Source organism: Bubalus kerabau, chromosome 22 (assembly GCF_029407905.1).
Source record: "Bubalus kerabau isolate K-KA32 ecotype Philippines breed swamp buffalo chromosome 22, PCC_UOA_SB_1v2, whole genome shotgun sequence".
Lineage (NCBI taxonomy): Eukaryota > Metazoa > Chordata > Mammalia > Artiodactyla > Bovidae > Bubalus > Bubalus kerabau.
In genome coordinates, this window is record NC_073645.1 from 29,930,744 (window position 1) to 29,946,504 (window position 15,761).

A 15,761-nucleotide genomic window follows, 5' to 3' on the forward strand; every position below is an offset into this window, starting at 1 on the left:
CTCGCCTATGAACAGACCATGTGACCCAAAAAATGTAGTGGACAGAACAGCTCAGGGTGACCATTCTCTGTGTTTTTGAACCAGTTTGAGGGGGAAATGCAGTTGCATTCACTTTCTGGTGTGTGCTGGAAGCCACAAATGTAAGTAAAAGACGAGTCTATTTAAAAAGCCTTGGAGGCATATATTATTTAGTCTTATCTTGCAGTGAGCCATATTAAATAGAAAATAATTATCCTGTTACATAAGTAATATGGGCCATCGTACTGCATCTTGTAAGACTTTCATTCAACAAGATTAATTAAACTTGGGATTGTCTATAATTTTTTTTTTTTAATCAGGACTTGCACAACTTTCATTTATTTGTTTCATTTCCAAGCGGAAGGTGGTAACATGCCTTAAAACTGGTCTCCTCTTGCCTCCTTTGAGCCCCTCGGCTCCACCATCAAATCCATGTGAGAAAATGTAAATGGTGAGAACACTCGGGTCTCAGTGTGGGAGCCCAGGTGCATCTCGCTTCCGCGGTCACCCTCCTGCTACAGGGGAAGACGTGCCACTTCTGAAAGTGTCTCTTGCCCTTCCTTAGCCTCTGGGAGCCTCTGTGTACTTTTCCTTCCAGCATGAAAGGCTGTTTTCCAGGTTCACCTCGTCTTCCTTGACTCTTATTCTAAGGCACATCTGAAAAGTCACTTCCTCCATTACCTAGTTCCCAGTTACACCAGGAAAATTTTTCTCTTCCTACCACAAACATTTCTTTTTTAAAATATAAAGCCTATAACAGTGTGCTAGAGTTATTTTTGTCTTTCCCTGTGTAAAAGCAGCCACCCCCCTACATCAAACTGAGAGCCATGGAGGAGTTTTGCTTTAAACAGTTTATATTCATGTGTATAAATGAATAAAATAATGCCTGAGATCTAACATAATAGATATTCAAACACTGAAGGAAGGAAGGGGGGGAAGGTAAGAGGGGAGGAAGGTAGGGAGAGTGTATGATGGTCTGTGAGCTCTTAGAAGTAAATTAATCACTATCCTATGGGCATCCCCAGAACACTTCTCTTTTGACCTTATCTTCCAACTCCAAGAGTCTGAGGCTTAGCCTGCTTAGTCTCTGTTCATCTTAAGAAGTCTCCTAAGGCCCTATTATCACTGTCAGTAACTTTTCTTTGATTGACACATGGCCTAAAACTCAGAGCCTATGCCTGAAAAATTAAACTCTGTATTTTTCTTCTCCCAGGAGGCACAGGGGTCCCAGCAAGGGTTTTATAATTCACCCCTCCAAAGACACAGGGGACATGCACTTGGTCATTTCGCCTGGTTAGAATCTGAACATGGGAAGATAGGACACTTTCACCATCGTTTCAGTCATCCACTGTAGTGACTGCTTGTCTACGGTTGGTAGCACTCCACTGCCCAAAGTGAAGCATTGATTGGGTTCAATCAACTTCTACTGATGAGATCACAGTCATGAGCACTAAAAATAAAGACAAGCTCCCAACAACCCTCAAACCAGAAAGCTCAGCAGGTAACTGGTTTTTGCAAATTATTGCTAGGTAGTAACATGTTGGTCACTTCCCTCCTTAATTGCTGCAGGTTTCTTCCTTGAAATGACCAACATCTATGATGCTGGCATCCCATAAACAGTGGTGCACTCCCCTGCAAACTAAACAACCTGCTTGGCTTGTGGTTAGTGTCAACAGGAGGCAAAATGGTTATCCTGTATCTAGTTTCATCTTTCCATGTGCTCATGCCTCAAATCAAAATCTCTTAAGATCTTTTATTATCTCTAAAGGCAGGAGCTGTTGTTTTAAGTGACATGTTCCTCTTATTAACTAATGAAAAGAGACAGGGCCAAAACAGAGTCCTTTGTCTCTCCAAAATCTACCGTGGCTACCAACTTCCTTCCCCGCCTAAGATTTTCCCAGGTACAGTAAAACTGCAGCAACAAAATAAAACTTTAAAGTCAGACCACAATTTTTATTTGCTGATGTGCTCGTCCTTTTTCCTGGAGGCCTAAGGGTGCCTCTTAGATCTGCAGTCACAGATTATAAAGAATTATGTTGCTTTTCCTTTGTGGCACTGGTGAGTTCTCAAGAGCTGAAGCCAAACGATGTTAAATGTTCACAGAGGTGCTGGTTTTAATGGTGCTATCATTGACCAGACCCTTGTGGAAACACATCACTGCAGATGACCTGCAAAATATTATTTTCTAGCTCATTTATGCATTTTAGTTGGAGCTGTAGAATTGAATGGTTTTCTGTATGTTTTAAGACCAACGGTTGGGCTTAATGATGATGCTGATGACAATGATGACAATAAAGACAGGTGGTTGCCAGGGACTTGGGGGATGGAAGAATGGGGAGAAAAGGATAAGAATGCACAGCCTTTCAGTTAAAAGATGAATAAACTCTAAGGACCTAATGTATAACATGGTGACTATAATGAAGAATACTGTATTATGCAATTGCAGTTTGCTAAGATAGTAGAATTTAAATGTTCTTACACATCACACACACAAAAGATAAACATGTGAGGTAATTAATGTTAACTCAATTATGGAAATCCTTTCATAATGTATATATGTATCAAATCATAGCAGTGTACATGAAGCATATCACAAGTCTATTTGTCAATTAAACCTCAAAAAAAAAAAACTAAAAAATAAGAAGTCAGAGAAAACCAGCATAAACAGAAATTTTAATGCAAAATATTCTCTTGATGATCTCATATTTGAAGTGAGATCTCAAAAATGGCATTAAGAATCTCTACCTAATCATGTTAGTAACTCTGATTTCAGGTATTAAGCACAAAGGTTTGGGCAGCTTTGCTTTATGCTTCCAGATTGCCCTGTACCATCCCCATCATGGTTCATAATGATTTGCTGGACCTCTTTGCATAACTGCTTCTCTTACTTCATTGAGCTCCCAAAAGGCAGGTGCTCTGTTTTTATCACTACGTTCTCTGTGCTTACCAGAGCATAGAGAAGAATGTTTCCTCAAGAAATATATAGACATGTTTACACTGATCAATATTTACTATAATATACAATATATTGGGTTGTTCAATTCTGGACTCTGAAAGAATCTTTCTATAAAAATGAGATGAAAAATATTGGTGCAGGGTCCTTTAATTACATAAAAAGACATTAGGTGGCTATATCTTGTATATTTTTATATTGTCTTTATGTCTAATTGGGAAAATGAATTTCCTTCTGGAACTGAATTTCAATGAAGTCAAGGAATATCTTCTTGCATGCTTTGCACATATTGGCACCTCTGCCTGGAATAACCTCTTACCCTTCTTCTGCCTTCTTAACTCTGATGGTTTGTGGCTCTGCTGCACATGAATGAAGTTGAAAACTATCTCCCCAGTGGGGGTGCCACTTAAACTAAGTTGGTTATCCCTTCTGAGACATCCAGAACTTTGCACATTCTTTTGCATAGCACAGATTAGGCCATGTTTCAAGTGGTGACTCATTTGCTCTTATTGACAGACAAGCTCAAACTGTGCTAGGTTCCATGCATGCCATACATAGATATTCAATAAATGCTTACCGACTGCTTTTGAATAATGAAGTACACAGCAAGCCATATCAGCATTTATCAGTTTATCTGCATGTTTGCATTCAGTTACTTAACATCTCTATGCTTTTATTTTTTAAGGATAAAATGAGACTAAAATAAGTTTTCCTAGAATATACATCTAAAGCACTTAAGAGATTCCTGGCTCACAGCAAGTATGTGTAGATGGATGGAGGATATTAATCCTCATGTGAAAATTAAAATTCATGTTGGCAATAAAAGCTTCTTAGGTTATCATGGGTACCTCATTAACAGAAATGATTTCTCATCATGAATCAACAGACAAAATGAAAGAGTCCGTAGCCCAGAGATCAACCATATGAATGAATGAATTCTCTTATTTGTTTAGTGAAATATTCCAATGTCCTCTTATGTGGTAAGAACAAGGGCTACAGATTCCCTAGCTTTACATACAGCTATGGGAGAGACAGTAATCTAGTTAAACAAGAGTTCTAATAGTTGAGTTGGTATTTGAAGACAGGAGAAATGTCTGCAGAAGAAAGAGTAAAATAGATTGAATTTTCATGGATATGTAATGAAATGATCAATGGCTAGAGGGAGTGGCAGAGCGTTCTCCATAGAGATAAATATCAAGTAAAAAGGCCACAGATCAGATAGAAGTTGATCCACAGAGGTGTCTACTAGTATGTGAACAGTAAACAAGGCCAAGTTTTCACAGCAGATCAACAGAAGATAAAACAAAAATTTAGGCACTGTGTACATCATGTTAGGACTTCCTTAGTGGCTCACTGGTAAAGAACACACTGCTGATACAGGAGACATGGATTTGATCCCTGGGTGGGGAAGATCCCCTGGAGAAAGAAATGGCAATCCACTCTAGTATTCTTGCCTGGGAAATCCCATGGACAGAGGCGATTGGTGGGTTACAGTCAATGGGGTTGCAAAGAGTTGGACATGACTTTGCAACTAAACAGCAACAACATCATGTCAAGGTTTTGTATTTGATCCTAAAAGCCACAGGATGACACTGAAGAAAGTTATGCACATAAGTTTATAATGGCTCCAAATAACTTGTGTTCCCATCTATCCATGTGTAGTCTCTCTGCCCAAGGAAGGTGAAAGCCCTCTAGACATGGTAGACTCAGCTGTATTGATACAAAAAAGATCAAGCCAGACTCCTGCATTTATGCTTCCAGTATCTTAAGCCAGTGCTCACATTTAGGAGCCAGTTTGGAATAAAACCTAAGGATTATCATAGTCAAGAATGCAAATAAAACACTCACTCTGATATAGTGCACTGTGAAGTTAGCAGCAAAACATCAGCCTTCTGAAATACAATCAGCTAAATGCAGCCTTTGTAGACATTTTCTACGGAGAAATCCAAAAATGTCACTAGTTTATCATTCTCCTGGCATTTTGTCTGAGTTTATACCAGCTTAATATACTACTCAATAAATGTTGTGGATCCACAAAATGTACTGATGGAGATAACCACGGAGCGAGTATTAAAAAATAAACACTATGATGGGATAGCACTTATTTATTCAGAGTCAGATTTGCAGCTAATGGCCAAGGGAGGAGTCGGGCGGGATGTGCAGAGAGACAGATGCTGGAGAGTTAGAGACACCTGCCCTCCTCCTTTTTGTTTTAGAAGAAGCATTCATGTTGCCGCAGGCTTCCCATAAGCAAAGCAAGTGGCCCCATCTACTACTGGGAGAAGCAGCAAAGTGCTGGCCTGTACTGGCAGCTGGGCCCTCTGGTCTCCTCTTCTGTAGTCAAAGGTTTCCTCTTCACATAACACTACAGTTAGGCTCTCAGAGATAAACGCCATCAGGAAAGTCCTAGTTAAAGCTATAGTTTTCACTCCTAAACAAAGCAGCTGGGCCTGAGGTCTCATCTTATGGGAGAAATGAGCCAGAAAAAAATAAAAAGTATCTTAAAGGTGGCATTTTAACCTCTCCTGTAAGCCTGAGAAACATGCTTGTTTGCTTTTTTCTGATCTCCACATGGTTACACTGGTTTTCCAGAAACACTGGTCAGTCAGCCAGTTCAGTCGCTCAGTCGTGTCCGACTCTTCGCGACCCCATGAATCGCAGCGCGCCAGGCCTCCCTGTCCATCACCAACTCCCAGAGTTACTGAAACAATGGTAGCTACTACAAATAACAAATAAATAGAGGCAGACAAATAAAAATGCTGGTTAGCTTGTTAAATGCATAATGGCTACAAAGGATCAGCATGGCCAACACCCTTAAGCTCATTACAGTCTGCATTTTGTCATTCCTAGTCCCCAAATCAGAAGTCTGACTGTTAAGTTATATGACATTTATAACAAAATGCAGGGGAGAGAGACAGACAGACAAAGGAGAGTAAAGTGAAGAATAGGATGTCTGACTCAGAATGAGGGAATACATAAAGCTCAGGGGGGTCGTGGGAGGTGAGGTTTTGTTACACAAAGTGCTCAGTAGAAAGAAAACGGAAAGTTGAAAGAGAAATGAAAGGGCTTAGAAGTAAGCACGGGTCTCTGCAGACATCAACCGTTCTTCTAAACTGGTTGGGCAAACCATTCTTCTACAGTTTCCCTCCTCTTTCCCACTTTCCCGTCTTCTAATATAATGACTTTACTTCCTACTCCATTGGTTGAATTTCCTCTCTCCTTCTTATTTCCCCACTTTTATGGTGCCTCCCCATCTTTGTTTTTGTTGTTTCTGAATGCAAATGAGAAAGTCTAGAGAGACACCAAGGAACATGACCAGATCACGAGCCTGATCCTGAAACGGAAATGACAGTGCCAGTGAGATACAGAGGGAAATACTTTAAATTATCAAAGAATGTGGGACGGAGGTAAAAGAAGAGCACACAGCATTTTTAAGGCAGGTTTGTTCTTATCTTTTGAAACTATAGTGGTAGCATACCCTATGTATTTTTAGCAACTTGTTAATTTTACTCAACGATGTATCTTAGAGACTGTTCCATGCCAGAACACAAAATTAATGAGAGAGATCTCTATTTTATTGCAGTCTATTAAATGAAAATGCCCAATTTATCTATCTCCTATCGACTAGCTCAAAGTCAAAATGCATATAAAAGTAAAACAAATGCTACTGGAAATGTACATTCAAAATTCATAATGGAAGTCACCTCTGGAATTTTTAGAATCATAGGGAAATAGTCAAAGGGATGATTATACTTATCAGTAGTTTATTTAACAATGACATGGAAGATGTATTTATGTATTATTATTAATAGTAATAAACCAATACTATTAATAAAAAAACAAGAAAATTTCTACAGTCAGGAAAGGAAGAGTAAGGTGGATGTAATTAATGTGTGCAAATGACAAAGGGACACGGGGGAAATAAGTGGTATTTATTTGCATGAGCCGGATACACAGACTTTTCTCAAATTTCAGGACACTTACAACTTGTATACTATCTTAAGAAAGAGTGCTTGGAAGGCTAAGGTTGTGATAAGAGGAAAAAATGCCAGGGATACTAGGAGGTGTGTATTTGTGCTGATCGTAAATTCAGAGTGAGAGGAGGAAGGTGTAAAAGTCCTGATTCAGACTGAAGGGACTGTGTTAATGGGAAACAAGAAAAGGAGAGAACTTCAATTCTCCTGTATTTTCATATTTGTTACAGACAAAGAACTTCAGACCAGGAGGCAGAAAATGAGTGTAAAGGAATGGAAACCTGACTATGTTGCTGCTGGAGACAGTCTGACCCAGAGAAATTATGTTCCATAAGAGAATTTCAAGAGCAGAAATATCCAAATTTTTGTTTGAACACATCAAGCAAGAGAAAAGAAAAAAGAGCACATACCCAATATAGGAGTTACTAGTAATAAGTTGTGGAAATGCACGAGTTGTTGTTGTTATTCATTGGCTAAGTTGTGTTTGACTGCTTGCAATCACAAGCAGGCCAGGCTTCCCTGTCTTTCACTGTCTCCCAGAGTTTGCTCAGATTCATGCCCACGGAGTCAGTGTTGCTATCCAACCATCTCATCCTCTGCCACACTCTTCTCATTTTGCCTTCAACCTTTCCCAGCATCAGGGTTTTTTCCACTGAGTCAACTCTTCACATCAGGTGGCCAAGTACTAGAGCTTCAGCATCAGTCTTTTCAATGAAAATTTAGGGTTGATTTCCTTTAGGATTGACTAGTTTGATCCCCTTGCTGTCCAAGGGACTCTCGAGAGTCTTCTCCAGCACCACAATTCAAAGGCATCAATTCTTTGGGACTTAGCCTTCTTTATTATCCAACTCTCACATTCATACATGACTGCTGGAGAAACCACAGCTTTGACTATACAAACTTTGTCAGCAAAGTGATATCTCTACTTTTTAATATGTTGTCTAAGTTTGTCATAGCTTTCTTCCAAGGAGCAAGTGCCTTTTAATTTCATGGCTGCAGTCACCATCCGCAGTGATTTTGGAGCCCAAGAAAAAAAATCTGTCACTATTTACACTTCTTCCCCTTCTATTTGCCATGAAGTGATGGGATCATATCCCATGGTCTTAGTTTTTTGAATGTTGAGTCCAAAGCAAGCTTTTTCATTCTCCTCTTTCACCTTCATCAAGAGGTTCTTTAGTTCCTCCTCACTTTCTGCCAAAAGAGTAGCATCATCTGTGTATCTGAGGTTGTTGATATTTCTCCCAGCAATCTTGATTCCAGTCTGATTCATCCACCCTGGCATTTCTCATGATATATTTTGCATATAAGTTAAATAAATAAGGTGACAATATTCTGCCTTGTTGTACTGCTTTCCCAATTTTGAACCGGTCTGTTGTTCCACATAATGTTCTAACTGCTGCTTCTTGATGTGCAACCAGATTTCTCAGGAGATAAGTAAGGTGGTCTGGTATTCCCATTTCTTTAAGAATTTTCCAGTTTGTTGTGATTCACATAGTCAAAGACTTTAGTATAGTCAGTGAAGCAGAAGTAAATGTTTTTTTCAGGAATTTCCTTGCTTTTTCTGTGATCCAATGGATGTTGGTAATTTGATTTTTGGTTCCTCTGCCTTTTCTAAATCCACCTTATACATCTGGAAGTTTTCATACTGCTGAAGCCTAGCCTGAAAGATTTTGAGCATTACCTTGCTAGCATGTGAAATGAGCACAATTGTACGGTAGTTTGAACATTCTTTGGCATTGCCCTTCTTTGGGATTAAAATGAAAACTGGCATTTTCCAGTCCTGTGGCCACTGCTCAGTTTTCCAATTTTGCTGACATATTGAGTGCCACACTTTAGCAGCATCATCTTTTAGGATTTGAGATAGCTCAGGTGGAATTGCAAATGCATTACAGTATTTATATATTCACTTTAGAAAATATACAGAAAATAGAAATCAAAATAGAAGAAAGCAAAAAGTCAGAAATTCTAATACTTTCTTCTCACATCTCCATGAATCATCTTGTCCATCCATGGGGTGGGGTCACAGGTAACTCACCATGGAGACCATTGCTATTGATTGAGGATTCCTGGGGTATCTTTAACATTTAAAGTGTTAAATCTTTAACACTGTCCTCCCCAGGAGGGCAGACAGTGGATTCTCAATTAAATTTTTAATGAATGAATGAGTTCAACAAATATTTATTGAATGCCAATAATGCGCCAGTGGTAGTTCTAGCTGATGATGGTTTAGCAACAAATAAAACAGAGGAAAATCCCTGCCCTTCATGTTTAGATTTCAACATAGAAGAGAGAGAGTGAATAACTATAAATATATATCAGGTATGCTGCTGCTGCTGCTGCTGCTAAATCGCTTCAGTTGTGTCCGACTCTGTGCGACCCCATAGATGGCAGCTCATCAGGCTCCCCCGTCCCTGGGATTCTCTATCAAGAACACTGGAGTGGGTTGCCATTTCCTTCTCCAATGCATGAAAGTGAAAAGTGAAAGTGAAGTCGCTCAGCCCTGTCCAACTCTTAGCGACCCCATGGACGGCAGCCCACCAGGCTCCTCCATCCATGGGATTTTCCAGGCAAAAGTACTGGAGTGGGGTGCCATTGCCTTCTCCGATACCAGGTATATATTATCAGGTATATATTATATATAATATACCATTTCTTGAAAGTTGTGTAGAAAAAAACATATGAACTATAAGGGGCTTTAACTACATTAGAAAAAAAAATCTCTTGTCAAATGCTGTTGACCCATGACTCGTGTCCATTTGTTAAGTGTAGGATGGATATCACATAGGCTTTGTAAAGCTGTGCAACTGCTGATGTCCTGTTTGTCAACTGTCAACAACTTGGATAAGAATATACATTGTGTGCCTAGAAACTTCACATGCAACACAATTTCAGGAAAAACAATGGTGAGAAAAGGAAAGGCTGTGTTAGCCCTGAAAGCAATTTACTTGCCTGAGATCACATGGCTAAAAAATGATACACAATCAGAGTGGAACCTGATTTCTCTATAACTTCATGTACCATCTGTAGAAAGGTTGATAATAATACTATCTAATAATAAGACTGTTGTGAAGAGTAAAAGAAAGAGTATGTACAGCTAACATTGTTGTCAACAGTAAACCTTTAGAGATGAAAAGACTGTTAGAGATGAACTAGTCCAAACACTGCATGTCACAATTATAGAAACCAAAGTTTCAAGATAGGAAATATCTCATCCAAGGTCACACCATTCAGACAGTGTCAGGTTGAAACTGCTAACCTGGATCTTGACTCACTCCAGTGATCTTTCTCGTGAAAAAATATTCCTTTTCTTTTCATTCTTTGTCTTAGGAATTAAAATCACTCTTGAACAGCAGAGTCAGTACACTTTATTGAGGTTTGTTTTCTTTTTCGGGGAGCAGCAAGCCTGCATTTTTTTCCATAGCCAGGATAGAAGAGAGATAGGGAGAGGTAAACGAGTGTGTGTGTAGGTGCCTGTATGTGTGTGCACACTCATGTAGTACCCCCAAGTCACCCTCCTCAGGGTAAAGATGCTGTGGGATGCCCAACTGAACAGAGGGGAGAGATCAGAACTCCCAAGGGAGTCCCCACCTCCACAGTCAGTCAGTAAAGCAAATATGTCACTGGGGAAAAGCATTTGCCTCTGACTGCTTCATCCCAAGTCAGACTTTAAAACTTTCCTTTAAGAAGGACTTTATTAGGCAGAGAGATCTTGCCTTGAATCAGCAGGTGGCATCTTAATGCCTAACAGGGATTATTTGACCACAGACTCAGAAACAGGGCACAGAGATTCTTGAGGTGAGGAAGGAATAAAAAACACAATCCAGAATTGGGCTTATTAACTATCTTTTTTTGGTCAGTTCATTGGCTGAGCAATTACATAGTGCTCTACATTAAATAAATTGTCAAATGGGACAACTGTTCCTGACAGATGTGAAAAATTTCCATTAGAATACCACAGTCATAAATGCTGCAGGCAAGGCTGACGGATGCATCCTAACATTAGTGAGTAAAAAGCACAGCCTCAAAGTATCCCTCTCAAAACACTTAATGATGATGGAAATTTTAACATATGTTCATCCAGTTTTTGATACTCCTTCTGCCAGGAGTTAGAGCTGGATTCTCCTTCACTGGAGTGAGAACTGGACTCAGGGACTTGCTGCTAAGAAACAGATGTTGGAACAGAGAAAATAATAACTCAGCAATGGACAAACCTGGCAGATACCACCTCAATCAAGTGATCAAGGTTGCCATCTTTGGTAATAAAACATACATATTGATACTTGTATCACTCTTTGATGTGATGTCATGAGAAGCACACACCATTTCTGTGATATTCTTCCCAAGAATATATAAACTTATAATCATGAGAAAATATCAGACTAATCCAATTTGAGGAACATTCTACAAAACACCTGATTAGCATACTTCAAAACTGTCCAGGTTATCAAAGACAAGGAAAGACAGGAGATTTGAGGAAACAGAAAAAGGAATGACATGTAAATGCAATGTTGGATTATTATTTGGATTCTGGATGGGGAAACAATAGGGCATTGGTAGAAAACCTGGAAAGATCCAAATAAAGTCTCCAGTTTAGTTGATAGTATTAAATCAATGTTAATTTTCTAGTTATGAATATCACAACACGGTTATATGAGGTGTAAGCCATAGGGAAGGGTATATAAGAGCCCTTATTCTTTGCAATTCTTCAATCCTAAAATTATTTCTAAATTAAAAAAAAATTGGAGAAAACTACCCAAATCTCATAAGGATATGCTCAGTTATAGCAAAACTATAAACGGGAACGTAATCTGTTTTAACTAAGTCATAGTCATCATGAGGAATGGATTGGTCCTGTCATTACTTCATCCTATAAAAAAAGGAAAACTACCATTTCATTGCCACTGTCAAGAGTCTGATTCATAGATTTCAACAATCACAAAAGATGAAGGTATATGATTTTTCAAAGACGTGTTAAGATCAGAAAAAAATGGTTCTTATTACTGGGATGTTTTTACTCTTCATTTGTTTAGAAGTAGAAAACAATGAAGACAGCCAGAGTCTTTATTTATTGCATGACTGGCCAGATTACCATGGGAAGAGCCTAGTTTCAGCTGACAACAGAAATGTGTTGGACCCAGAAGCTGTTAAAATTCAAGGTCAGATGTGATGTATGGTTGTAGGCTATGTCTGTTTTAGAGCCCTCTCTCTGAAGTACCTTGTTTTCCTTGGCTACTGAATTACTCAGGAAGGCTAACTGCTCATAGGAGGCACATGGAAGAGCCAGCTTGTTCTCTGGATTGGTGGTGCAGAAGCTATCCCAGGCACATAAATATTCTAACAAGTTTCATCTTGTCACAATAGAGTCATAAAGTTGCTCTGTTCAGCACATGATAATGGTTTTGTAATTCAATTATTGGTGGTATTTGTCGTCTGGGATTTATCTGCCTTAAAATTCAGCCCTCATGTAAAACCCTTTACCATAAATCTCATAAATGCTGCAGCAAGTTTTTCCCCCCACCCCAGGGCACATCTTGCCATGCCCCTGAAAACCTTGATAGCTTTCTCTAAATTATGGGCTCACTCTGTTTAGAGGTGTTGATGTTTTAAGTGCCAGAGCCAACAATAAAAAATGGTGGGACTAGTCTATTTCCTCTTATTGTTTTTAAAGAAAGATAGATCCTGATAGACAAAGTTCCATTCTCAATACAAAAGGCTGTTTTCAGCCACTTAACTTAAAATTTTATAGAAGGGATTCCTGCGAATCAGAAACAAGATGCTATGAGCCTTAAGTTTTCGAAGAATCCTGAGATTCTGATGCATATACATATCAGGGCTAGTCATCTGCAAGGAGTCTCCAGTCTTACAGTTGCTTTTATGATCTTCCTCAGGTCATTCTGAGTTTCATTCCTACCTAGGCAAATGAGCCAGGTTTTGGGTCATTTGACTACCCTCCTGCCTAGAATTCATCATTTCACATCTCATTAATTTTCTATTTAGACAACCCTACCCACTCCAGTAATCTTGTGCTTCCTTTGTGGCTCAGCTGTTAAAGAATCCACCTACAATGCAGGAGACCTGGGTTTGATCCCTGGGTTAGGAAGGTCCGCTGAAGAAGGGAAAAGCTACCCACTCCAGTATTCTGGGCTGGAGAATTCCATGGACTGTACAGTCCATGGGGCTGCAAAGAGTCGGACACGACTGAGAGACTTTCACTCACTCACTCATCTAAACTTTGATTTGGAAAATAAATACCTATGGTTATTCCATCTCCAACACCCATTTTTCATCTTTCACTCATTCAACAAATATTTACTGTTCATTCATTTCATCAATTCCAAAATGCTTATTTTTTTATTTTAACATCTCTTAAATCAGTAGGTATAATTATTGAAATGATAAAGTTTAATGAGAAGAATTATTTTGACAGATATACAAAATGAGGGTGCATCTTCATTCCATAAAAGTTTAGATTTGAGTCACATGGATACACTAGGGACTGTTCTGGGTACTTCACTATCCTAACTTTTCGGTAGGATTTCTACTGAAATTTCTTGTCACCATTGGCCTATTAACAGATAAATTCCTTTTGTTAGGAACCATGCCCTAGAGACCCACCCTCATCTAATTTAATGTGAATATCTTTGTGCATGTGTGTTTGTGAATCCTTTTTTCTCTCTCCCATTTCTCTGTTTCAACATGAAATATATTATCAGTGGCTTACATTATATGTCAGTTTTTAACTACAGAATAAAGAATGGGGAACTATGGTTCACTAGAGAAGGAATATCACCCAAAGACAGACACTATGACATGGGCAATAGCTTTTTTATACTTTTAGGAAGATATTTATCATGTTTTAAGTTACAGGAAGGGGGGTGTCCTCTCATGCTAGACAGAGGTGTAATGTTGCTCTTTTCATTTGGAAGTTACATATGGTTAATGATGTGAACAGGAGCCACATTTTCAATGGGTATACTGTGGTGATTTTGCACTGGATCAACTTGGCAAAGCTGCAAGTATATTTTCCAGAGCCTCTGTATGGCTTCTAGTTAGAACCGACTGAAAGGAAACATGTGTGAGATTAGCAATGCAGGAGAGAAGCAGTGGCCACTTTACTCTGAAGGTCCTTTTGGCTAGAGTGATGGGAGGTAGTGCAGAAGGACCGGTAGGTTCTATCTTGCTTGCCCTTGCTCTTCCCTTTCCAGTTACATGCCCAGCTTTTTTTTTTTTTCAGACTGACAGCCTCGTGACCTTGGGTTCCAAGTCAGATGCTTGGCTGCCACTCACAGAGGGGCAGCTATGCAAGGGCAATATCCTTCCACAGATGTCTGTAGGGTCTTCCCTTCACAACCCCACCCCATCAGCTGAAGGCCCCCCGGGGGGCAGGGGCTGTATCCTCTATCTTCACGGACAGGTGTTAGTTCTGAAAATGACTCAACTGATGTAAATTAAATGAACTGGATAAATAAGAGTTTTCAAATATTCGAGAAGCCACAAAATTATAAGCTGCTTTTCTATCCATTGTTTCAAATTCTGGCACAACAAAAATGTAAAACACACACACACATTAAAAATGCCCATTGAAACCATAAAGGATTAAACTGAATATCAAAATGAGATGGCCACATTTCAGAAACTCATTAATACCCAACTTGTCTCTATTCCTCTTTTAAATAATAGTTAATATTTATTCATCATGCATCATGTGTTTAGACTTTAACATCGAATCTCATTTTAATCCTGACAACAAATATATGAGGAGGCCATTATTCCGATAACCATTATACAGATGAGGATGACAAGGCTTAAAGAAGTTAAACAGCTCATTGTGACACCCTTGATAATAGGATTCTAACAAAATTCTAACAAAAGCATCCTGACTCCAGAGCCCTTACTCTGAAACACCAAACACCACCTCTCACTGACAAAAGAGAACATACAAAGGTGGACAGTGACTGAGCAATAGAAACTACATATGGAGACACTGGACACATCCAGAGGCTCTTGAACTTGAAGACTAAGTGAGGCCTAATCACCAGAGCTTAGTCAGTTGTTTTTTTTAAATCAGTCTAAATTAGGAAGTCATAATTATGAGGATTGTTACCCTTTCTTTCAGCCTTTCACTGCCATCTCTTGTACTCTGCCATCATAAGAGTTCTCAAAGGGAATCTAGAGAAATGACTGACTCTCAGCTGCTCAGTGATGGAGGAGCTGCAGTCCTTGGAGACAAGAAGTCATCAAGATAAGGAGGACAGGAATCAATGATGGCCATTAGTGAATGAAGGTCATGAGAAAAGTGATGGGCTCAGAGTGTAGCAGGGGAAATTTAACTTAATTTGTAGGGAAAACCTGCTAATCATAGGAAGAGATTAAGAAGTGGAGGAAGGTGCAAGTGGATAGGGAAATAGCACTGAAGTGGAGCTCATTAACAGGAAAAAAAAGATTAAACAGCAACCCTCTCAAGGATAATGAAAATCCTCTTATCCAGCATGCCTAGTACAGGTACCAGAAATGCCCCACTGCAGCTCCTGGTATGTGATCTTGGGCATGATTTTCTGCTACTTCTCTCTGCTCTTACCCAAGCCACACACATGGCTCATTTCAGAGGCTCAGAACAGAAGAGACTACCTGGGACGATGAGGAGTACAAAAGAAGAGAGAATTAAGTCCATACTCCAAAGAAAGAAGGGTTTCTTCTTCTGAATTCCATATTCTGAAGTATGTAGAGGATCTCTCAACACTCTTTGGCAAAGCTCTCTGTGAGAGCAGTCTAGGAGGCAGCCACTTTGTTTTTGCTTAAATTTCTCTGCTAACATG

General features: G+C 39.3%; 1 protein-coding gene across 5 annotated transcripts in view; it reads right to left on the reverse strand.

Moving 5' to 3' along the window:
- SORCS1 (sortilin related VPS10 domain containing receptor 1) overlaps positions 1-15,761 on the reverse strand; it is a 579,121-nt gene that overhangs the window by 157,095 nt on the left and 406,265 nt on the right. The window lies entirely within an intron of this gene.